Below are 27279 nucleotides of genomic sequence, written 5' to 3'. Positions count from 1 at the left end.
TTGAAAACTGCAAGTCGACCACATGCTGGTCGACTGATGCAGTTTCAAGGTTTTCAGTGTAAACTCAATTATTGTATAGATATGAATTTAGACGTGCCTAATATTAAAAGGCATATGTCTGTATCACAGGAAAATGCACATTTGAAGCTCCAGGTGTCAGTTTAATTTATTAAAACTGTGCTTAGAAATTAACTGATGAGCAAGTATGTTCCAACAGGAATGACGGGAGGTTTCAAAACAAAGCTCTTAATGATGGAAGCTGTGAAAGTAATCTCAGCTGGTGCTTTTGAACTGCATTATTTTATAGTTTTAGTTACCCAGCTGAGAAGTAATATCATGTTCGCAGTGAAGGCAGAATGGTCCATCCTTAATTGGCAGGGTTAAAAGAGGCAAGTCAGAGGGATTCTGGTTGTAATTGTATTATCAAACCATTTTCCAATCTAGATGCTGGATTTGCTTTAGACAATTAACCAATAATGATCAAGGGACACAACTGTTTAGGAAGATAGCATGCCATCTCCCTCAAGCTAGGCATTAATCTAAGGAAATGACCTTCTTCAAGGTTGTCACTGCAATCTTCACAACACTATTTCCAATAGCAACCTGTCTTTGGCAGTCTGATGTTTCTGTTGTATGACAGAAGTCATGTGTAGCACAGGCTATAGCTGGAAAAAAAAAACATTTTTAGAATGTAAATGGCTGATCTAGCTGCCAGTTTGAACTTTTACTATACTCACAAATGACTGCACTAATTCCACATTGCAAGATCATAATGTTTTTAAACAACATTCATTATTCTATCTTAGTCACTTGCAATCATTTCCCATTATTTCCAGTCTTCTTGTTGTTATAAAAGTAATTGCTTTGCAGGATCTTACTTACTACTGTGTGAATTACAAATAGAAATTGTAGGTGCAGTTACTTTTTTCCTTTTGTTATGATTTATTAACTCGCTCAGTGAAAACCTGCCAGCTCTTCTTTCCACTCCCCGACCCCCGTCTCTGTTCAAATTACTGTACTTACATTTATTTGGCCATCCTTAATCAAAATGCACGGTAGATATGGATGCAAATGTAATTTGCTCAATCTCTAGATGGAGTCTCATCTTTTATTTCTGTCAGCATCATGGAAGTCACGCATACCTTACTACATTTATCTTAAAAGGACCTGTGCTGAGATCTTTCCTTTCCCTTGCAATCTCCTTCAGATTCACCATCCAGTCTTCTATAACTGGTGGGGTCTGGTTGAACCATTATCATATAATAACTTTTAGTGCTGTTGCCATTATTAACCCCTCAGCTGATCTTTCTGCATGTAACCATTTTTTGGGAAATATGACACCCCAACCCCATGTACAAAATTGGAAAAAGTGGTTGTGGATGGATGGATGTTTGGAAACACCCTAGCACTGACTGATAAAAATATGACTGGGTTAACTAGTGAACCTCTTGATTTGAAATTTATTTTAGTTTCCCCTCTTAATTCTGTCCAGATATTACCCAAATGTGTACAGATTAACATCATGTATAGTAGGTATCCTCTTCTCTTTCCCAATCTGCAAGACAAACCATCTCTTCCCTTCTTGGAATGCTTGGTTCTGTCTGATGAGAAAAGTACTTAGCTAAAATCTTACCCTGAGTTTCTTTTCAGATACTAGATACTGAAATCTTCTTTGCTCTGGCTCACATGTTCTCCCACTGTGTGTTCAGAAGAATAATCTCATGTTTCTTTCTCTCCCTCTCTTTTTGCATTAGCTTTATTTTTTGCATTTTTTGGATGGATGGATGGATCTGTAACCTCCCTATTATATTTTTGCTCAACCTGCCTCTATCAACAACTTTTCTGCTGTGTGAGCAGGCAATTCATTTCCTGAATGTGATTTACTTTTCTAAGGCGGGGATCACACAAGTGGTACCTAAAACTTTGCCCCTGAATTATGGAGGTGACTTGTTCTGTGGAAGAAAAAAAAAACAACTTTTACATGAATAGCATAGTTCACTGGTGTCGGTGCAGAATGTTCCCCACATTGTCATGGTGACTTTACTAGTCAACCAACAATTTAAAGTCATGCCTGCTTTTATACTGTAGACAAAACTAGTTATGTCATGGGTTTTTTAACACTGCCATGTGGTCTACTTTCTGTATGAATATAAATGTGTGTTAGAGATTTAACTATGAAAGTTTGTTTTAGTCCAACAATTGTACTTGGCTACTACTATGTGTTTTACTCAAAGACAGATCATAGTCAAATGGAGCCCTACATAGAGTACTGGACCAAGGCAACCAGAGTCTCATTACTTAGCTGTCTCTCCCCAGCTACCATAAAGGCTTTTCAAACCTGTCAGCCTGCATTCTATTTTGTCTTTACTTTTACAATGATTATAGAGATTTGAATTTAATTAAAAACTTTTATTTAAACTTACATAGTACAAACACTGATCATCATTTGCTAGACAAAAGAAAACAGTTTCACATGGAAAGCAGACTTAGCATGAGCAACACTAAACTTCTCTTTCCTTGAAGCTCACATTCATTGAAAATGAATCTGACCAGTGCTGAATTAAATTTACATTTGGACCCAGACTGTTTTCAAACCATGGGCTCCCTGCTCACATTTCAGGACCTTGCATAAATGCATGTATTCTTTCATTCATCTTCCTGGTTGCTTTAAATTATATTTCTTGTTTAATACAGCAACAATTATAGAGTGTGTTTTAAATTTGCAGTTTTTGAATTTTTTTTCCATTAAAATGTGAAGAAAAATGTATGAATCAATAATGACAAAAGTACATATTTCAGAACATTTCAACCATAAAAGGCAAGTCAAACTGCTCTCATTATAATCCACCAATATCTATACTTAACAATTATGGCTACTTTATCAGTTGTGTACACATCACATGTATGACTGTGATAAAAATTGCCACAAAAAAAGTACTCAAATTTTCTTTACACAATTACATACTAGTCTTGTAAAGTAAAGTCAGGCCAATGACGTTTAACTTTATCAGCCCAGAATGGTCAGTCATTTTTATCCAAAGACATGCTGCAAACCCAGCAAATATAGCTACATTGTTGACTGCATCAGTCTCAGATATCTGTGCTAAAAAAATAACAATAATAATAAGCAGACTTACATAATTCAATATTTTTCACACAGACAGTAGCCAATATATTCCAGCTTAACTCACATACAAATGCACACCCCTTAAAGCCACATTAAAGACCATTTAAAAATGGTCAGATAATAACAGCATAATCATCTGCATAATCATCTGCAGAGAGCCCTCCCACCCTCACCAGCAGTTATAGCCACTTGTTTGACTGTGTACACCCCTTACTGTATTGTTACTGCTATGAAGAAATAAACTGTATGTATTTTATTTGCAGCTTTGGATGAACTGCATGAATTTTTATAAAGATCACCAGCATCATATCATAAAATCTAACCATGTGTAACATACTTTAAATACAGCAGTATTTATGAGAGCGTAAGAAATATTATCAACCTGATAAAATATGCTAAGCCAATATGCACAACCTCTTCATTAAAGAGCACTTTACTTTTGCAGGGGTTGCTGCTGACAAATTTGCTTTTCTGTGCTTCACCTACCAATGCAGTGCCTGCTACCCTTATAGAATAAATTAACTGTGTAACATTAAAAATGGTGTGTTGGTGTTGTCATAACATTTTTTAATTCAATCAACTATGCAATATGGAATGTATGGCAAACAATGACAACAATTAGGCATGCAGTCTGCTCCAAAGCACTGTTTAGTAAGTGTGACATAGTAGGTAAATAAAAGGTGGAAAGATTCAAACCCAGTGCCTTTGGCAAGGGCAGCAAAAGTGAGAGCTTTAGTCCTCTGCACTTGTTACATAAATGGAAAAATCCCTTACAATCTCATTTTGTAGAGAAGATTGTATCACAGTAACATGTAAGAATAACTACATAATGAATGCTTAAGTTCAGTCGGTTCACTCCAAATAATGCAGACCTTATTTAGTTAACATTTGTTTACTGGGAAAGTCCGACTTGGAATGAAGCCAATTTTCAGCAGTGGCCTGGGGAGAAATGCTCCAGATGCATGTCTTTGTAATGTGGGAGGAAACTGGAGCACCAGGAGGAAACCCACAGGAATGCATGGAGGACATGCAGATTTCACACAGAAGGCACCCCAGCTGAGAATCAGACCAGAGAACCTCTTGCTGTGAGGCAACGACGCTACTGCTGCACCACTGCACCAACTTTATGACCTGACAAATTTCAATCTCTTTGCAGTTGCTGTAGGCTGTAAAAAGGTTCTGCAAAATATATACTACTAAAATGCAACATGTTTAGACTATATTACACAATCTAGGCATATTAATGATCTAATTCATTATTTAGTACAATGAATAAAACAAAAAGAATTATAGACAATATAAATGCTGCAGCAGCTTTTGTTTAACAAGTCCCACAAAAATCAGAACTAATACTGCATACAACATACTGTTTTTTGGCAGGACAGATTACATACTCATTTTTGACCTCATTATATCTTCTTTGTCATTGAGAATAGCTATCCTGTCTGACATCACTCAGTAGTGGTATGTTCTACTTGAATGGCTAATAAAACTTTACTGTTGCAGCATACTCTTCCAGAGTCAATAGAGCTGGATCATGGACAAATGGGGCTCTATGCAGGGTAATTAATCAGACCCGCACCAGCCATAACAATATCCCATTACTTGGTGCTATCTCTCCCCAGTTTCAATTTTCTACTTTACTTTTACAATTATCACAGATATTTGAATTTAATTTAAAACTTCTATTTCAGAGTTTACAGAAAAATACTGACAGACATTTTTTAAACAATACAAACACTCTCAGATTGAAAACAGGCTTAGCTGAGAAATGAACTTCTCTTTCCTTGAAACTCACATTTAGTAAAAACGCATCTTGCTACTCATTAAACTACAAGAGATATGTTGAGATTCATAGTCCGCATATAGTTCTGTATTAATTACACTCTATGTGAACAGTACAGAAATTCAAAAGAAAAATGTATAACATGTTTGCTAATAGCCCAAGACAGCCCACTGGACTAAAGAATCCCTTTTATGGAATAGCCAGGAGTTCTGTCTGGTGAAGTAACTTGTTAGAGTCACATAGAAGACAAATGAAGGCTGAGTGAATCAGGCCATGTACTATAGGAAGCAGCTCTTTAACCACCCATAACCTTTCTCATCTGCACTAAGTGTTAGACAAACTGCTGTAGTCCACATTAGTGCATTTCACATCTGTGTGTTGCAAAAACAAGCTAAATTAAAAATGTACTCAGAATTAAAATATTAACATAAAACTCATAGATGACATGATTTCCAGCTAAATAATAAACACACTGTCAACTTTAAGGAAACCGAGGATAACATCCAAAGAACATGGCATCAAGGACAGGGCATAAATATGAAGCAAAATAATGTTCTACAAAACCGGAGATAGGTAAGAGCAGACAACTCTAAATAACTTAAAAAGTAGGCAGAACCACATGTTTTGCATCACCATATACTTTTTGAACCATAAAAACTGTGAAACTCTAATGACTGACTATAAAACTCATTATTTATAAAGAAAAACAAAAAGAAGCTAATGGAGGGCTGGAAGTTGGTGTATTGATTAAGGCACTTGTCTCCTGTAGCTAAGGAACATGGTTTGAGACACTGAGCAATTATGTTAACTAGTCAGTGCCCCTTAAATGGGGCATCTCTCTCTCTCTCTCTCTCTCTCACACACACACACACACACACACACACACACACACACACGCATGCACACACACACACACACACACACACACACACACACACACACACACACACACACACACACACACACACACACACACAGTGCTTTCACTCCACTTACAAAATGCTACCTGCCAATTCATCATTCTGAGCTGACACTGACCGACTATTCCTTAATATAACCATGTTGTACATTTCAACCCCCCTCCCCATATCCCATTCACTTTAAATCATGTGCCAATTTTCTGGTCCTCTGCTGTGTGCCAGCTCCATCCAAGGAAACAAATGGAGATTTTTTTACACTGCATGCCAAGGAAGAACTACTTTTTCAAGAGTGATGTGTGATGTTGAGCAGGATGGTTTAAGAGTGGATGCTGAGCAGGAAAAGTTATTATTTATTTATTTATTTTTATTAGTGTTGTAGAAGCAGAAATGTTTTTAAACTGATTTTTTTTCATGGCCAGCCCCCTCCCCCACCCCAACCAGCACCAGGCCAAGGCAGCTGCCTAGGTCACCTTGTGCTGGATTCAGCCCTGGTTTTAGGCAAGACTTCTCCTGTGTTATCCTTATATATTCTCTAAAATAGGATAAAGTGAAGGAACCACACATAATTTTGCTGCCTGATTACAGTGGAAATCACAGCTTCCATGCAAGCTGCAAATATTCTGTTGTGCTTCAGTCTTGAAGATTTGGTGTATAGTACAAAACTATGCAGAAATAAAATGAAATGCCATCCATTTCACTGTCAGAAAATAAACTATGGGTCAAATAAGTGTCAACTATATTAAAGAACGTTTGATAAAGTATTTTGTTATAATAACTTGATAATGTTTTTATCTAAATGGTAATCAACTGTTTGTGTTCTCTTCAAAACCAAATTTGGGTTCAAGGTTTCCAGAGTCACCTTGTCTAGCGGGTTGTCATATCACATTATTTTTGTTAACAATTCAAAGGGCTTATCTTTTTCACTCAGACCAAGAGCATATTCTACTAGATATGTTTCTATCTCTGCTACCTTCTTCAATCACTCATTGAGAATGACATATGTGTGGCAGCAATATGATATACAGTGCACATCTCTGTTAAACATAATAGACTGGATCATGTTTCCAGATCTAAGGCAGCTTTTGCTTACACAGTTCTCAAAGGTATTCTGCCATGATGCCACATTTAAATCATACTAGCTGAGGAATTAGTCCCAGACAGTTGAAGTGGGTGGTGGGGATAACATAAGATATAAAAAATGTATATTTATCATAAAAATAGATCATTAATGTCCCTTTCCATCTATTTTGACAACCCACTCTCCTTCCCCCTTCCCAATTACAATGACCCCTTATATTTTGTTGCTGGTGGATCCTGATGGACCTAGCTTGAAGCCTTCTTATTGCCCTACTATTCTTTGCATTCCCATTTCTCATGGAACTTCCTGTCTGCATGAGGGATAGTCTTAGTGAATATCATTACAGAAGAGGGAAAGGGAGATCTTGAGATCTGAAGAAGTCCTGAAAGTGTCACTGGCTCAGATCCACCTTGGGGCAGATAACCAGAACATTCAAGATAGAGGGAAAGCGTCAACATGGATCTAGCATTATGGTAAGTACATAACTTTTGCTTTTACACATTGATTGCAATGTCATTGGTAAATGAGAATACCCAGTTTCCACCTGTCCAGCTCTAATGTCATTTACATCTATTTATGTACTTATTTATTTTAACTTTGTCATCTGGATAAATGTACTGGTCCAAAGACCATTTCAACCAGAACACACAACCAGAGGCAAGAAAGAAAAATGTTTGTGCAGAAAAACATACGTATACAACAGAGCTACAAGAAAACAACAGGACAAGCAAATCTTACAGTTACATGCAAAGACATTTGTATGTATATATTTTTATTTACAATATTCAAAGAAAATAAATTCTACCAACAGAGATATTCCATGTCTATGTTGTATATTGATAATGTAGATAGAAATGTAGCTGGAAAGTATTAATTGTATTTGCCAGGATCATTTAAACCCTTATATTGTTGAATTTCTATAAGATGAGCTTTTTAGGTCCCCTGAATGAAAGCAGACTTTCAGTCTTATTAAATTGTGAGGTAACGTATTGCAAATTGAAGAAGCCATTTTGTAGACAACTGTCTGAGATATGATAATGGTGTATGGAGGTCTAACTAATTGCAGGCTGTTATTATTTTCTTGTATATAACTACTATCCTTATTGACTTGAGATTTTTTGAATGGGGGAGCTGCCTCTCATTAAGTAGTCTGCACATCAGCAGAAATGTTGATCCAGCTTATTGTTATGGATAGTTAATTTTATTTTTATTTTATTTATTCTTTGTTGACCAGGTACAAAACCAGACTAATTTCACCTGTTCCTGACTTTTAACATCCCTAGATCACAGGTGCACTGTGTAGTTTCACTTAGTGCATAGAACTGTGAATCAGGTGTTTAGGCCACCTTTATAGTTATGATTTCTAGTTTATGACCCTCTTTGGCTATGGAAACTTCTTTTTGAATTTATGTCCAAGCAATTGTATATTTGTTGTATAATATATTGTATAATTGTTTCTTAATATTCTAACAACTGTATGCCTCATCATTTGCAAAACTCTGATTTTACTCTTTTTATATGTTCTATGCTCTTTGTACAAAATAGCTATGTTTATATATTTTTTTATTTTTTATAATTTTTTACTATGTATCTGGAGCTTTTCTCCCTGGGCCTCTGCTGAAAATGGTCACGTTGTGCCCAGTTGGACTAACCCAGTAAATAAATGAAAAATAAATAAAAATAAAAGTTAGTCCCACTAGGCTAGTGGCCACTTTTCAGGACACATCTGAGATGGTATTTCAACTACTAAAGGAAATTTGTTCAGGTCATCAGATTACTTCCCCTTGCACTTTTAGATAGGTACCACTGAATCGTTTACATCCACTCCCTGAGAAAACACCAACTCAAGCAGATAGGGCCTCAGTTTAACATCTCATCAGAAGGATACCAAACTGAGGAGTGCATTGTTGGCAGTTAGCCAGTTCTACACAAAGCAAAAATCTGATTGTAGAGACTTTGAAGTTCGGTAGTGGTCTTCTTTGAGATTACAATAGCAATATTATCTGTGCAAAGGATGCAATGGTTATTGTGGAAATCAAGCTGGAGGTCATTTATGAATATGGAAAATAACAGAGTATTTATCCTTAATGAACACCCTCAGAGATATTACCTGTATAGGAATAGTAATTGTTGTCACTTGTGGTAAGGTTTCTATTACATGATAATTGTATAATTTCTGAGCAGGTAATTGACTGTCAACGTTTTACAAGGCATTTTGGAAATATTCTTCCGCATTGTTCTTGATCTGGATCGTTAAGGTGTAAAGTGCTATTACGGTGCTTTTCTTTTGCCTAAATCCATGCTTTGACAGACAGCAAATCATATTTACTGATGCAATGCAAAGACTGATTTTAAATAAATTTCTTATGAATTTCACTCAGTGGGTAACTGTTAGCTATCAGTCAGAGTTGTTGGATATGGAGTGGGTGCTGTGGGAAATGGGATAATTTGTGAATGTTTGAAGCTGGGGGATACTTTTTGTGGTTAATATAAGGTTAAAACTAAAATTGAGGGAAATAATTAGTTATGCAATATCCACTTGAAGAAACTTGGGATGAAGGACAATTTTTTTTCAAGGAATGACTACACACTTAATTCTTTGGTTTAGAAGCATAGCTGGCTCAAATAGTGCCCTGTGCCAGTACCCTACCCCCTTGGCTCCTCAAAAAAAAAAAAAAAAAAAAGGTCCGCTACACAATAAAATCCCCCCCTCAGGCAATCCCTAGCTAATCAGGTCCCATTTCTACCCCTGTTCCTAACCCTTCTTCCTCAAATTTTACTTAAAAAATATATATATTTTTTTCTTTTATACTGTAGCAAACTGCTTGCTACAAATGTAGCAAGAAGTTGGTAGAGTTTATACCTCACACAAAATGCTACAGTGATCAGGTTTCAGATTAGAAAAACACTTTTTTTACTTTTAAATTGTAGCAAACTGCTTGCTATAATTTAGCAAGCAGTTGCTACATTGTAGATCACACACAGAGTGCTACAGCACTCAAGTTTACCTGCAAATGCAGTACTGGCTTTTAAAATACAGTGTGCATTAAACAGGGATTGGGTTACGCCAATCATGCCCCTCCTCCACACCACCCTAGCTGCACTACTGAATTCATTGCCTTGAAGTATAACTGGGGGAATTCTAGAAGCTACTAAAAAGTGGTGGTAGAAGGAGTAAATACATTATTGGTAAAGTGGGTGTTTAGCTGGGGAAGGCAGTTTTATATTTTAGAATATTCATGTTGGAAACTATTTTTGCTGTACCACCAAGTGCCTTTGGAAAAACTTTATAAATACAGATAAGTTTAATGAATTGCCAGAGCATCTTGGGTTCTCCCAGTACATGTATTTGCAAGCTCTACAAATAGAAAATGTAAGCCTTATTAACATTTATTCTTGTTGCTTTTCTGAGGTTTAGGTACTCTCCCAAATATATGGCATCTTTGGGTTTGTTTTACAATGAACTCACACCTTGACAGCTCAAATTGCCATCTGCCCCAAACACTGTAGGCAAGCAAATGATGAGGGAATCAAACTCTATACCACAGGAACTAGCTTGTTTACAACTCATATCCTTAACCCTCTGTGTCAACTGTCATCAGATTAACTCTGTCTGTTACTTTCTTCCACTCAGTACAGGTAAGTGTACTCCCCAAATCTATAACCGATAGAGCTGCAGTGATCTGTATTTAACTATTCTTTTACTTTGTGTGCATTGACAATAAAACAGTTACCACTTGCCAGTTATCAGAAGGCACTTGGGCATCTAATGTGGTGTAATGACATTTGCCTGGCCTGTTGATACAGATTCATTCTAGAGTTCCATCAACAAAGTAATCGCTGTCCAACCACAGTATTCAGTCAGAAATAATGTACCCTAAAGTAACATTTTTATTTATTTTATTTTTTTATTTTACATTTGTTGACTGGGATAGTCTAACTGGATTTATATCCATTTTCGGTAGAGTCCCGGGGAGATGAGCTCCAAGAGATTACTAGACTACTAACATAGAGCTACTAGTTGTTATACAGTTAAATACTACAAATTTTAAACAGTTCAGGAATCTTCACAGTTTATACAAAAAACATGTTACAAGCATTAGATAAGATATTTTAGACTTTATGTACAAGACTTCATTAGTAACTAGAAAGTAATTGTTAAACAAATACATACTTCAAATTTCAACAGTTCAGCAATGCTCACAATTTAAACAATACTTGTTGCCTGCCTTAGGTAGGATGCTTTAGAATTATATGCAGAAGAATTTAACTAGGTATTTTAAATTATCTCTATTAGGATACAATATGTTTTTGCCAAGGATAGGCCTTGATCTAAAAAGACACAGATAGAACAGGAATTAGGTCTTAAGAGAGGGTATTTGGGATATAGTATGAGATTAGTCTGGATTTGTACAGGGACATAACCAGTGGGTTTTAAGATAGAGCCTCAGATCGTGTTTAAAAAGTGTAAATGAAGACAGTGATGTAAGTTCACGGGGGAGTTGGTTCCAATACTTTCCAACTGCATTTGAGAGCAGAGCATCTCCTGCCATATTATTAGATTTACATGTTGATACAAGTAGTTTATTAGATGAGCGTAAAGTTGAAAGGTTCTCCTATTGGTTAATGAGACTAGCAAGTATTGGGGTATTGGTAGGTTGGAAAAGGGTTTTGTGCACAATGGTGAGTTGTTTAAAGTGAATCTGATTCAGAAGCTCTAACCAGCCTAATTGCTTCAGGTTATGGCAGTGATGGGTCCTAAGGGAGGAAGCAGTAACAAATCTGGCAATGCTATTGTAAGCGTTGGCTAGCTTGTTAAGGTTATTTTTTGACAAGTTAGTATATATGGAAGAAGCATAGAGAAGTGTAGAGATAAGGTGGGAATAGGTAACAGTGGTTCTGGCTAGTGGGGAGAGAAAGGGTTTTATCCTATGGAGGGAGCCTAGTTTCCTGTTGACAGTTTTTATGGGATTGTTGATATGGGTTTCAAAGTTCAGGTTGTTATCAATGGTTACCCCTAGAAGTTTAGTTGTTGGATCGGGAGATATGAGTGTACCATTACTGGATAAGACTGAAAAGTTCATTGGGAGTGATTTACGGGTAGGAGTGAAGAGGAGGAGTTTGTTTTTTGGGGGGTTCAAGAGGAGGCAGCGTTGTAGAAACCAATTTTCTGTTTTATTGAACATTGTCTGAGTTAGAGTCTGTAGTTGGGATTGAGATTTAGCTGAGCAGATTATTGTTGAGTCATCTGCGTATTGTACACAGTTAAAGAAATAGCTAGGTTGAGGTCATTGATAAATATTGAGACAAGGACATTATATGACACCATGCATTCTTAATCTCACCATGATGGTAGAAAGAAACAAGCATACCTCTCAACTTTCCAGAATTTCATAGAATGTCCCAATTTTTTCCTTAAGTATTTGATCTGTTCTTTTTAAAATTTGTGTTTTTTTCTGGCAAATCATTGTGGTCACTAAATAATGACAGATATTTGAGTTTCAGACCCACTATCCTTCAGAAAATGCATGCTAATGCAAAATCTGTTATTCTTGTAATATTGTAAGTTTATAAGACCAGTTTTTAAAATCTGTCCCTGACTTTTGACATTTGTCCCCCCACCTCCCACTATTTTTGGCTTTGTCCACAATTCTTAAGGAAGCAAGGCAAAAAGCAAAATAAATAAATAAAAATAAAAAAATAAAAATGTTTGCAGTATTAGTAGGGGATAAAAAAGAAAAGTTTTACATTTGAACAAGGCTTAGTGTAGTAGTTAACAGAACACAAGTCAGTTTCTCAGGCTACACATGAAATATACATACTTCACAAGATAACACTACGAACATTGCGTAAAGTACAAGTCTCATTAGTTATAGGTACATCATGATAAATCAAGATATACTATGGTGAAATTCCCTGGAGATTTGCAAGAAAACTAACAACAGCTAAAACAAATCAATTATAACTAAAACAGGAATGATTTCTTATCACAACTAATGAATGTTGAAAAAGTGGATATGTGGTGTGGAAAACAGCAATACATTTTTTAGAATAAACTTGATTTTTATGAACTAAATTTTACATTCTCTCTCTATCTTGGTGTTAATGTAAAATATAATAAGATCGCCTTTATTCCAAAACTCTTGCCTGCAAGAACTTTAGCATCTGCAGCAGTATACTGGCTGTACTACAAGATGGGCTACAAAAATTACACACCTGGTGTGGTAGTAGCGACCTGGGCCTTGCCTTTAATTTTGGTAAATGTATCATCATGGGACTTGGAGAAAAAGACATAAATTACTATTATTAAATAAATGACCACTGATCTGACCCATTATTGAATATAATAGTGCACCTGGTAACCTGTGAACAAGCCAACTGAAAGAACATGAAAAGGCACTATGGTTTCTTACTAGAAAAATCTTAGGGTGCAAAAGCTTTAACTATTCAGAAAAACTTTAGGATCTGTCATTTATTATGATTCTTATAGGATGAATACTTATTTATTTAAATTTGATTTCTGAGATAGTTCTCCCACTGATGAATTCCAGGCAAAAACTAACACCACACTGGAGAACTTAATGCTAAAAATAAATTTCATTAATGCAAAAAAGTGATATGTAAGTTACATAACACATTACAAAATATAGAATAAACTTCCTTTTATTATCAGATGATTAGGATACGTCAGTCATTAATACCTTTTAAAAATATATGCTATATAAGAAATTATCAATATGGGTTTATAGTACTTGTGTTTTCCAAAGGCCACTAGGTTATAAGCCTGACCAATGAACTTAGGTGCCTAATACACAGCCTATTGCTAAGCGGGTATATGTTTCAGAAACATTGATGAACCCTGGAACTTTGAACCAGACACTAGATTGCTGGCCATGGGGATGATGAAGCAAAAATTTGTGTGAAACCAGGCTGGCATCTACTTACAATGCCTTTATCTTATAATTTATGGACAAACTTAACATCTGTATAGAGGAAAAGGTAATTAAGGAAGGGCACAGGTGGTTCTGTGCCTAAGAAAGCAGGGGAGAAAGAGTTCCTAGAAGTTTAAGAAAATCACCTGAACAATCAAATAGCCCATGTTGGACATTTACTAGAAGATTGAAGACTTGTCAGTAGGGGCACCTTTAAAAAAAACAAGTTGGTCCAGAAAGGAACTGGATAACAATGGTCCCAGGCTGACCCAAGTACAATGTTCTCGCTAAGTGACTTGCTCTTAGTCATATGTTAAAAGACAGGAGACGGATGGAATTAAACCAAGAACTAAAGGGTGAGGTTTAGTAGCAGCAAGTAACCTTATTCTTCTCTGTTTTAGTTCCCTTCAGGGGGTTTACCAGTTTGCTCTTACAAACTTAGAAAGTTGATAGATTAACAGGTTTTGCATTAGCATGAATTTACTGAAGGGTATGAAGCCTGGAACTCAAATGTCTGCTATTATTTTCCAACTTCAATCTTAAATGATTTGTCACTAGTTTGCCAGAAAAAAAAAACAACTTTATGAAAAAATGGACAAAAAATATGAGGCGAAAATCTATACAGTTGAGAATTTTCTTAAAATGATTAGAGGAATGGAAGACAAGGAGAATGTGAAAGGAACATTAACAAAATTAAGAAAGTAAAAAAATTAGAAGTATTCACATCAGAAGACAGTAGGAAATTTGGAAGGATTCATGACCACTAAGACAGTTAAACAATGGAAATATTCACAATGGAAGACTGTGTGCATCAGTACAAAGAAGAAGCCAGTGACACAGAACTGGACAGGTGAGGGTAATAGCAAAACTGTGGCTGTCAAAAGGGGACCGCGCGTAACAACATCAATATAATTACATCAGAAAGTATCACTTCATCAATAGGGCTATAGGATGCACTGCAAGTTACAGGATTTAAAAGTACCCAAGGTAAACAGACAAAAATGAAAGAAGAAGGACAGAAATAGCTGCAGTACTCAGGCAAACATGGAAAACTCAGTTCTGTTGTGTTTGCAGCTAGATGTTTGCATCTTTTTATGTAATATTTCTGAAGCAGTCCATTTATATGAAGCGCACACTCTGTAATCTTTTATCAGATGTATCCAGCCCTTAACCTACTTCATTATAAGAAAGGGCTTAATTTATGGATCTCAAGTTAATGACTATTTTCCTTAAACTGACCTGACAGGTGTGACAGTTCTCTGTACTGCTTCACTGACATCCAGGAATTCTGGCTATTATGAAATAAAACATCACAACAACAATGATAAGGTGTTCACATATGTTTCTAGATGTGGAAGTCAAGCTTGATTCTTCACATCACTAATAAAGAGTAAGTGGAAATATTGTGTAACACATCTATACATTTTGTGACTCCTTTGATCAATCTGATGGGTATATGGTGGGTACCATACAAAACATGGCAGTAGGGAGAAAATTCTATTTTGTACTCACAAACTCTTTTTACTTAACTGCAACCCACATAGCATTGCCCCCCTCCCCATGTACACATCATTCTTAATGTACTCCTCTAAAACTAGTGTTTTTGTTTTAAATTAGCAATCCTCTCTATAAGTCAGTTATGTACCTGTTATTAGTGGCATTGCTTCAGATATTTGTAAACATAAAATAGTCTGATAAAAGCTAAAATGTGTCAGAGTCATGCAAAGAAAAAAATGTACTTTGTACAGAGTATGCCTGGCTACAACATTGATACAAAGTGAAGTTCCAGGTACAATACAGTAAGCAAACTGGGTCATACTGGAGTTTGATATTTTTATTGGGCTAAGCAGATTTCTGCCCCACCTCATCCTAATTATGCGTGGTGGTAGAAAACCACTCCCCCTTGCAGTGTCATGTGACTCCTCAGCTAGTATAAATATTCTCCCCCACAAGTAGGTCCCCAACAACATCAATGAACATAACAGCAAGCAATGGCACAATCATCTCCCCAGAAAGCCAAACCAAAATATTAGGCATTATAGTAGACAACAACCTCAGGTTTGACAAACACATAAATCAAACCATAAAAACAATCCATAAAAAACTTGGGTCAATATACAGGATCAAATCTTTCCGTACTCCACAAGCCAGAGCTGCTATTGCCAGATCCCAACTACTATCTACCCTTCTCTATGCCTCACCTTTTTTCTCCAACCTGAACAAATCAGATCTGAATAAGCTAACAACCTGCTATAACCAGATTTCCAGATTTGCTGCCGGTAATCCATAGCGGACTCACCACTGCATCAATCTAAACCTCTTAGGATGGATGGAACTTCCTGACTTACTACAGTTCAATCAACTTATAGTAACACATAAAGTCCTTAACTGCCCAGAAAAAAAAAACAGCATTAAAAAACATAATCACCCCCCCTATAACAACAATCACCCACTCAAATCCTCCTCCAGATTACTGGTGGAAATGGTTAAAGCAAACCACTCTGCTGCTGACTCACTATTTGCCAGTTCTGTTGGTAAAACATGGAACTGTCTACCAACAGACCTGACATCACAACCATCATTAGCTAACAACCTGCTATAACCAGATTTCCAGATTTGCTGCCGGTAATCCATAGCGGACTCACCACTGCATCAATCTAAACCTCTTAGGATGGATGGAACTTCCTGACTTACTACAGTTCAATCAACTTATAGTAACACATAAAGTCCTTAACTGCCCAGAAAAAAAAACAGCATTAAAAAACATAATCACCCCCCCTATAACAACAATCACCCACTCAAATCCTCCTCCAGATTACTGGTTGAAATGGTTAAAGCAAACCACTCTGCTGGTGCCTCACTATTTGCCAGTTCTGTTGGTAAAACATGGAACTGTCTACCAACAGACCTGACATCACAACCATCATTAGCCATATTCAAAAACAAACTAAAGAAACACCTCAAATCACACTGGTTATGCCCATGCTCCAGACCCGACTGGGTATTTTTTCTCTCTTCATCCCTACTCCAAGTCCCATCCTAAGCATACTAGTTTCATACAAAATAGGTCTAGCCTTTCCCCAATCATAGTGAGTATGGTCCTATAACAGGAAACAAACCTCAATTATCTGCTTTAGCCAGATTATCAACACACAAACATTCCTATCCAGATTTGTACCTGATCTAGTTTGAATATGTCATGTAATGTACCCTCTGCAAGCAATGCAATTACTGTATGTATATATCTACTGTATGTATATATCTACTGTATGTATATACCTACTGTATGTATGTACCTACTGTATGTATATATCTACTGTATGTATACTGTATGTATATATCTACTGTATGTATATACCTACTGTATGTATGTACCTACTGTATGTATATATCTACTGTATGTATATATCTACTGTATATATATATATATATCTACTGTATGTATATATCTACTGTATGTATATACCTACTGTATGTATATATCTACTGTATGTATATATCTACTGTATGTATATACCTACTGTATGTATATATCTACTGTATGTATATACCTACTGTATGTATATATCTACTGTATGTATATATCTACTGTATATATATATATATATCTACTGTATGTATATATCAACTGTATATATATATATCTACTGTATGTATATACCTACTGTATGTATATATCTACTGTATGTATATATCTACTGTATGTATATACCTACTGTATGTATATAACTACTGTATGTATTTATCTACTGTATGTATATACCTACTGTATGTATATATCTACTGTATGTATATAACTACTGTATGTATATATCTACTGTATGTATATACCTACTGTATGTATATATCTACTGTATGTATATACCTGCTGTATGTATATACCTACTGTATGTATATATCCACTGTATGTATGTACCTACTGTATGTATATACCTACTGTATGTATATATCTACTGTATGTATATACCTACTGTATGTATATATCTACTGTATGTATATACCTACTGTATGTATACCTACTGTATGTATGTACCTACTGTATGTCTATACCTACTGTATATATATATATATATATATATATATATATATATATATATACCTACTGTATGTATATACCTACTGTATGTATGTACCTACTGTATGTATATACCTACTGTATGTATATATCTACTGTATATATATATACCTACTGTATGTATATACCTACTGTATGTATGTACCTACTGTATGTATGTACCTACTGTATGTATATACCTACTGTATGTATATATCTACTGTATATATGCTCTTCTGTAACTACCATTGTTATTGATGTGATCATGAATGTATGCAACTTTTTTCTAAAAGCATCTTTATGTTTGTCATTGTCAACCTTGGGGCTTTGCTCCGGCCTCTGCTGAAAATGGACATATATCCAGTCGGACTATCCCGGTCAACAAGAGTAAAAATAAATAAATAAATAAATAAACATAAGCAGCCAAATACTGCTGTACACCTTAAGAAAAATGTTATACTACTGTGTCTGATTACTTTAATATTGTACCATTTTTGTAAGCAGTGATAATAAGCATTCCTCTACCTCCCTAGAGTCCTGACTTAATTAAGGTAATAAACAACTTACAAAACAGGCAATTAAGTCATGTCTCAACTACAGAATCACTTCCAGTCCATTGCCAAACAAGTCCTAAGGCTGTATTCATTGCAGGAATTAACTGCTCAAAGCTACATTTGGCTGGATGAATGAATAAACCAAGAGTTTTGCTCCTATTATGCATTCTGACATTACCTAAAGAACTTAATATTTCTTCCTTGTCCAAGCAATGTGTCTAAACATTGATGGGTTACAAGTGTTAAAATATAAAGCAGTTAATACAATAACATAATTTCAAATGAGTTCTAAGCAATAATCCATGAAATAATCAAACAAGGTGACCATAAAGGATTTTAGTGTACATAATTACTAAATGTGAAGACAATGGTTTACATATGTAACCCCCGCTAACATATCTAATCCTACACCTGCTTCACAGCACAAACTACCTCTTCTACTGATGCAGCAAGTCACATGACAAGCAACGGAACTTACAGGATGAGAACAGAATAAGTGAGACCTGATCATAATTCTTTACAGTGCATAGAGCTTTGCCTTATACTACAAAACCTAGAGAGTGAGAGAGTGAAAAAAACAGTGTTCTAACACTGTTTCACAGCTTAGAAAGCCTAACACACTAACTTCTGTTAGAATAAAAATGCCCACCCAAGAGGAGGATTGGGAAGTCAGTAAACACTTTATTTGAACTTAAAAAAAATTGTAGTGGCTTCCTGATTTTGTAGCCACTGAACACTGTTAATGCTTTATTGTGAGACTACTGCTTAACAGCATCGAAGGGATGCTTAACAATTGCTAATTTGTTAAACACCTTTATGACATAAGAAAGGTGCTTAACAAGCCTGTCTTTTCCCTGATTTTGGAACATAATTGCCAATAATAAGGGAAACGCTAAAACTGTTATTTCAACTCCAAACTGGGGAAGTCATTGTTGGATGGTGACATCAAATATATTTTTTTCCACTTTACTTAATGTACAGGCACAAAGCAAAGATTAACCGTAACTTCTGTATGTCTTGCTCTCATACCAGATAGACAACTTCAAGGTGTGTTGCAGAAAAGGGTTCATATTTTGAGTCGAATTTTGTGATGTCCCCGTGTCCCTGTTGTTATTTATTATTTATTGGCATTTGTTGACCAGGCAAGTCCACTGAGTCAGGAACCCATTTTCATTGGAGGCCCAGGGAGAAAAGCTATTGTTACAATACAAGACTATTACACTGACAAACTATTAACAATAATAGAACAGTGATAAAAATTACAATTAAATGACAAAAATTACAATTTAGTAATAAGTACTACGTAGAATATATATTATTTTCACAGTCAGGTGGGGTGTTGGTATTACATATATAGCATTTTAGTAGAATTATATATTCAGTCTTTTATGACAGTATTGTATGCAAGAATAATATCAAAAGCTACCAATCTATTCAATGACACACTATGATAGAGGAGAGGTTAGTAGTGTATACAATTGATAGTAAGAGATAAGATTGTGAAAGAAATTACAGATTAGTTATGTCATGAAATGAAAGAACATAGTTATTTTGATAGATGTAAGTTAGGAACATAAGAATCTGAGTATTTCACAGGGTCCTAGGATTAACTCTATGGTGGTCTAGTGGTATGGCTACAAAGGCAGATTTGGATGTCAAGAATGTGGGATTTTAAAGCAGTTGTGAAGGTTTTTATGGAGTCCACTTGTGCAATGGAGGCTGGCAGTTAAAAGTTAAAGAGACTTAGTAGCTTTATGTAGCCTCCTGTGGTACTTTTATATCTCCTTTTGCAAGTTAAGTATTTTGATTGTGTTGAGTCCCTGCATTCCTTTATTATTTTAAATGTGAACCAGTTGTGAGTTTAGATACAATAGATGACGTATGATGTGCCTTATCATACCCTCATCAAACTTTTGTAGTACCAGTGGTACAAGAGGTACCACACTTGCCTTTGGTGCTGAAACATCAGAAAGCTGTGGGTTCTATTCCCACCACAGGTACATAGATTAATTTCCAGTATTGATAGTACAGTGCAACATGATGGGGTACCAAAGACCCATCTAGCTGAGATGGCAGTAGTTCTGCTGATCCCACAGCAACTCTAAAAAAGAGCAGGGGAAGTTCCCAGATGCCCTGGCCAAATCTCCCCTAGTTGTATAAATGACAGGTGTTGTCACAACAATGGGCAGGTTATACACGTTTCTCAGTAGATTCCAAATGACTTATAGAGAAAAATAAATAAATCAGATTAAGTGAACAGTGGACTTTATTCAAGTATGCCAAAAATCATTGTGTAGGGATATACTGGCTCATTAAAAATTTTATTTATTGTATCCACTATTTGTTAATTGGGTTAATGCACTTGTCCAAGGATCCTATATGGTTATAGAGGCAGCCAAAAAAAATAAAATAATAAAAAATAAAAACAAGAACCTATGTTAAACAAAAGAGATATACACAATTAAAAAAATAACAAATACAAATCCAAGCAGTAGAAAAAATGAACAAACAATAAAATCAAATGCATTGTCATGTGACAATGAATGAAGCAGTAATTCATAAGAGCAAGATCAAGAATAAGTTGAAAAAATTGGCATATACAGTTTCAAGCAACAGTGCATAAATCAATTCACAATTAAAAAAAAACAAGTGAAGTTACATGGTTTATTAAATATAAATATAGACTACATTACGAAGATTAAAAAATAAATTACAGTGCTTAAAAAGTTACTCATAGTGACCTGTATTTGAAGCAGCTTAACAGGGATAAAATAAATAAATAAACAAATAACTAAATAACAAACCAGAATCAAACACATTTGTTAGGATACATCATAAAATATCTTTGTCACATATATAAAATACACTTTATTCACAATAAATATTTAAAATATAGCATTGTGTTCAGATTTTTTGGTTTCAGTGGCCTAAATTCAAAATGCAATTATTTTTATTTATTTTTATTTTATTTTACCTTTGTTTACCGGGAAAGTCCAACTGGGCCAATGGCCCATTTTCAGTGCAGGCCTGGGGAGAAAAGCTCCAATATAATAAACATTACAAGAAGATTCTAATGGGAGTCCAAACTCCCATTAGAAACAGTAGCCTTTGAAATTCCAGGACTTGGACTGCTGAGCCCCAAAATATGGAGACTTAAAGACTAAAAAACAGACATCCGAGTCCAGGCATTTCCAAAGGCATCCAATGCAAGCATGTCCACCTGTTGGTAGTGACAACTTTCTTAAAAACTGCATAAAGTAAACAAGTAACATCTCTCTGATAGACAATATTTATTTATTTATTTGCAGTGTGCTACCAGATAGGTGACGTGGCCCCCAGACCCTTTTTGGTAATGACCTGTAAATTGTATGAATGGACAGTCATAAGATGAACAATAATGATTGGTTGGTAGTATTGCTTAAAATAGTAAGATGTTCTGAAACAGCATAACAGAATGGTGCAATAACATAATGAAATAGAAAAGTGCTTAACATTTGAAAGTAATATAAACAACAATCAAAACTCATTAGAAGCAGTAATTGTGCTGAAATTGTAATATGTAGTGAGCAAGCTTTAAAGTAATTAGTAGAAAAGATAGAGATTCGCATTAAGTATATGTTGGAAAATAACAAGTTGAACAAAAGCCTTAGTAGGTCTTATGGTAGAATAACCATAATTATAAGAAGATATCTACTTTAGAGTTAAAAACTACATGAAGAATACATATCTACTTGCTTAGCAATAAAGTAAATTATAGCAGGTTTAACACGTTTGTCGAAAACAAATACAACTAACTTTATTATGTCAGTGTTTTCTTAGCTCGGCTTTAAAGGAATTTAGGCTTTAATCAGCTTTCTGTTCACTAATGAGGTTATTCCATATGGCAGGCCCTGTATTGGAGAGGGCTCTTTCACCATGATGTTGTTCTTGAACCTTGGTTGAGAAAGTATTAGAGATTCTGCTTGTGTACTTCTTAATAGGTAGGTAACATTAATAGTTAAGAGTAAGAGTAACCTTTTCAGTGGGGGGTCGGTGGTGGACAGTATCCGGCTATGATGATTTTATGAATCAAGGTGGTATGCAGTGAAATAGTGCTTTATGTAACTGGAAGCCAATTAACTTGTTTTAGTAGGCCTCAGTAAGGCACATTCATGTCTGTGAACAGAGCAAACTAGAATATTTTATTTTCAGTGGTTTGCAGTTTTTACTTGTTATGGGCTGGGTGTAAGCTGAGCAAGTGAAGACCGTATTCTAGTTTTGGTATAAGAATACTACTAGTGGTGGTTAGCTGGGCTTTGGGAAATATCGCAGAAGGGAGCTGCAGTAGCACAGTTTAATTTCTAATATAACCTTTAAGGTACTATTTTCAGTACGGAGGGAGATGTTAAGAGACGGGCTAAATACTTCTGTTGGGTCGCTTTTGGAATGACAATTCCACCGTTATCTTTGAGAAGAACAGGTGGGCTGGAGGCAAGTATCATATGTTTAACAAAAAGCATTACATTACTTTTGGTAGCATTCAGTATATATTGAAGAAAGTTGTCTGAAATTTATGCTGTATTCACTGATGTGTTGTACTGGAATCTGTCATTAAAATGTCATCTGTGTACATAACCAGATTAAGGTTTTGGAGTTCACAGGTCATATCATTAATAGATGGAAAAGAGAAGAAGGCCCTAGCTCATATCCCCTGACTAACTCCGATATTTCAAGAACCATATCTGAATAGTGAATTATTTGTATATAAACTGGAATGCTCCTTGATTTGGGTTAGTTTCACAACCAGCTGATTGTGTTCTTCCCAAGGTTTATTTTATGTAATTTGTATATGAAGAGCTTGTAGTTTATTTTTCAAAGGCTCTCGTCATATCAACAAAGATCATTACATATATTGTTGTTTAATATGTTGGTATGTGTTGTGAGAACAGTGATGGTACTGAATGAGTTTATAAAACCAGATAGTTGGTCACAGAGAAGGCCAAAACAAAAGTAAACTGCTAACACATTACTTAAATAATTATTCATGTTATGCCTAATATAATCCTGAATTGTAATGTATCTTTCTATTTGTCCTGTATACTATTTTACTATCACACATCCATGACTAAAAGCTCAGACAGCTTAATCAGTATATATAAAAAGGTCAAGAGTTCCGGGGTCTTGGTCCGGCGTCGGTGCTGTCGCATCTTACCTGGCGTCGGTGCGCCAGGGGTATGTGGGATGCAACCGAAGCCATTTTCTTCTGTCTTTCTTGCTACGTGGTGCCCGAAGCAGAAGCAGTCCGCAAGTGCCGGTCGGCCGACTCCTGAAATTTTTGAAGTCAAATTTCAGATCCGAACCCCGTTGGGGAAACTTTTTTCTTGCCTCAGACCAATGTCAGAAAAAGTCAATAATTGTATGTGGAAAGCAAATACCTCATAAGGACTTCCACTCTTACTGTATTCCATTCCTAGGACCTGATCACAATGTCACTAGTTGTTGGTTTTGTGCTAGATTTAACAAACGTACTATTAAAAGGCGTTTTGAATTTGCATTGCACTACTTTGGCCGAAGGTTCAATTATACAATGCCATCAGATCAACCAATGACCGCAATACCGAAGAAATGCAAGGATAAGAATAAAGACAGACATCCGAGGTCCAAAACCGACAATGAAGCCTCTTCTACGCCAGTCGCTGGTTCGCCGGTTCTCAGTGAGGCACTTTCACAGCCCCTGACACCCGCTACCTCAGAGCCACAGGCCGCCTCCGACTCCCATGTGGAGACAACTAGGCCTCTGAATACTCAAGGTATTGGGCCTACGGAAACTAACCCCTCAGATGGGTCTGGAGCCGCTGAGCAGGCATCGGCTTCTGAGGGTGTTTTCAGACCTTCTCATCTTACCATTAAAACTACAGCCAAGACAAAAGTACCACTAAAGGCAAAGAAACAAGTACAGCATTCTCCTGGACAAGCCTCCATGCCTAAGAAACAGATGCTTAAAATGGCCGAAGACCTCATTACTTTAATCAGGGGTTCCCATCCCCCTCCTGAGAAAAGGCCTAGGCAGGATACAGACTATGATTCCTCTGATCAGGTTTCCATTTCTTCTGATTCCTTTTCAGACCAGGGATACTCTCTACCCTCCTATGAGGACTCTGATGCTGAAGAATCTATCCCTTCAGCCTCTCCTCCTGAGGATTATTCTTTTGGGGAAACTTTACATACCATGAGGGAGCATTTCCACTGGGAAAGTCAGGATTACTCAGAATCTAAGAAAAGGCTCAGAGATTTCCTTCTATTGCCTCAGCACAGACCCCTGGCTATTCTGCCTGTGCTAGATATTGTGGATGATGTGTTCTCTGAATCTAGTTTATCTCCTGATTCCTTGCCCCCTGCTCCAGCCAAGCCAGATAGGTACTACAGAGTCCCTGACTCTCAAAAGTTTCTTTATAAAACCCTTCTGCAGATCCAGAAAACTATTTCCCAGGGTCCAAAAGGGGTTAAGGCTTCCATTGCAAAAAATCCAGTACCCTCTGACAGAGATGCCAGAGCTTTGGATAGATGGGGGAAGAAAGTATACACTTCTGCAACTTTAGCAGTAAGAGCTTTAAATTGCCAGTTTCACATGCTTAAGTACCAACAATATTTAATGGCTCAATTAAAACAGAAAATGCTTGCAAGCTCAGAAGCTCCTGATTGTAAAGAAATGCAGGATTTATTGCATGCAATTGAACAGGTGGGAAAATATACTCTACAATGTGGTTTTGATTCTCTAGAGGCCTCTTGCAGAGCCACAGTAACAGGTTCAGTGATTCAAAGGCATGCCTGGTTAATAGAACAGAATTTACCTGATCATGTTAAGGCAAAATTATTGGATGCTCCTTTACAGCATGATACCTTGTTTGGTGTTAAGGCAGAAGAAGTGTTAAAGAAAATGGAGGATAAAGCAAAATCAGTCAAATATTTCTTACAGGTACAGCCACCTCGATTTAGCAGAAATTGGCCTACACAAAAAATTTGTCCTTTCCAGTGTCAGACCACAGAGAGGCAGATACAGACACCCAAGAGGCAGATTTCAACCCCAAGGCTCAAACAGACAACGGCAGTGGGGCACCTCAACCCCTTACAGGAAACAGTCACAATGACTTTCCTCTTCGTACGCCAAGCACTTCCCTTTTGGAAGCCCCCTTTTGGGGAAAACTAGCACTTTTTTCTCAAAATTGGCACACAATCACCCAAGACAAATGGGTTCTAAATATTGTGCCTCAAGGTTACAGGTTCTACTTTCATACTTTACCAAGGCTAAAAAGAATGCCAGACCTGCCACAAAATCAATGGGCAGAGTTACAGAAACAAATTTCAGCCCTCATGGACATGAGAGCTATTCAAAAAGTACCACAGCAGGAACAAGGACAAGGATTTTACTCAAGACTCTTCCTGGTCCCCAGAAAGGACAAGGCCTGGAGGCCCATATTAGACCTTTCAATTCTAAATACTTACCTGGATATTCCGAAATTCAAAATGTTGACATTACAGCAGCTTCTACCCATGCTGGGCAAGAACGCTTGGCTTGTTACTCTGGACCTCAAAGAGGCATACCTGCATGTCCCTATCAGATAAAACTGCAGAAGATACCTCAGATTTAAAGCTGGTACAATGCACTACCAATTCTCTGCACTGCCCTTTGGCTTATCTACTGCCCCCAGGGTCTTCACAAAGTGCCTGGCACCAGTAATTGCATTTTGCAGACAAAAAGGAATTCAAATATATCCATACCTAGACGACTGCCTCATTCAAGCAGAGACAAAGGACATTCTTCTACAGCATCTGGCATTTGTAAAAAGGTTGCTAACTTCTCTAGGGTACACAGTAAATGAAAAGAAGTCAAAACTAGTACCCTCACAACAGATTATATTCCTGGGTGCCAGCTTAAATACAACAGCCCAGATGGCTTACCTCGCGCCAGACAAGCAGGTTCAACTAACTCAATATTTTCAACTACTGGCAAACAAGTCCCATCTCCCTGCAAGAAAAATTCTGCAAGCCCTGGGATTCATGGCATCCTGCATACTACTAATACCATATGCCAGACTGCATATGAGGAAACTACAATGGTACCTAAAAAAGTGTTTGGACTCAGCACTCTCACAGCCTTTCACCCTACCCACAGCCAGGCAGACTCTAACAACAGATGCTTCGGATTACGCCTGGGGAGCACACATGGAAGGGAAATGCATTCAGGGCAAATGGACCACAGACCAGATGCATTTTCACATCAATCAAATAGAGATGCTGGCTGTGCAAAATGCCCTAACAGCTTTCAAGGACCTTCTGCATCCAGGACAATTATTACTAAAGACAGACAACACCACAGTAATGTGGTACATAAACAAGCAAGGGGGCATTCATTCTTACCCCCTATGCAGGCAAGCCATGACCTTGTGGAACACAGCTCTAACGTACCAAGTTCACCTGCCAGCACAATTCCTGCCAGGAAAAAAAAATACTCTGGCAGACGATCTAAGCAGAAATATCATGGACCCCCACGAATGGAAATTGAATCCACAAATCTTCAGCATGGTAACACAAAACTGGGGATGCCCAGACATAGATCTTTTTGCCTCCCCACTGAATTGCCAACTACAAAAACTCTGCACAAGGACTTATCACAAACAAGCATGGAAAGTGGATGCTCTTTTGTTCAGCTGGAAAAACCTAAAAGTTTATGCCTTCCCGTCTCTGCCTCTACTTTCAAAGGTACTCCTAAAAGCCAGACAAGAGAAACCACAGATGATCCTGATTGCACCAGACTGGCCATGTCAGCACTGGTACCCTACCTTAAGGAA

Source organism: Protopterus annectens, chromosome 14.part0 (assembly GCF_019279795.1).
Source record: "Protopterus annectens isolate FY-2018-M chromosome 14.part0, PAN1.0, whole genome shotgun sequence".
Classification (NCBI taxonomy): Eukaryota; Metazoa; Chordata; order Ceratodontiformes; family Protopteridae; genus Protopterus; species Protopterus annectens.
The sequence above is the reverse complement of the archived record's forward strand: the minus strand, read 5'-3'. Positions refer to the sequence as shown.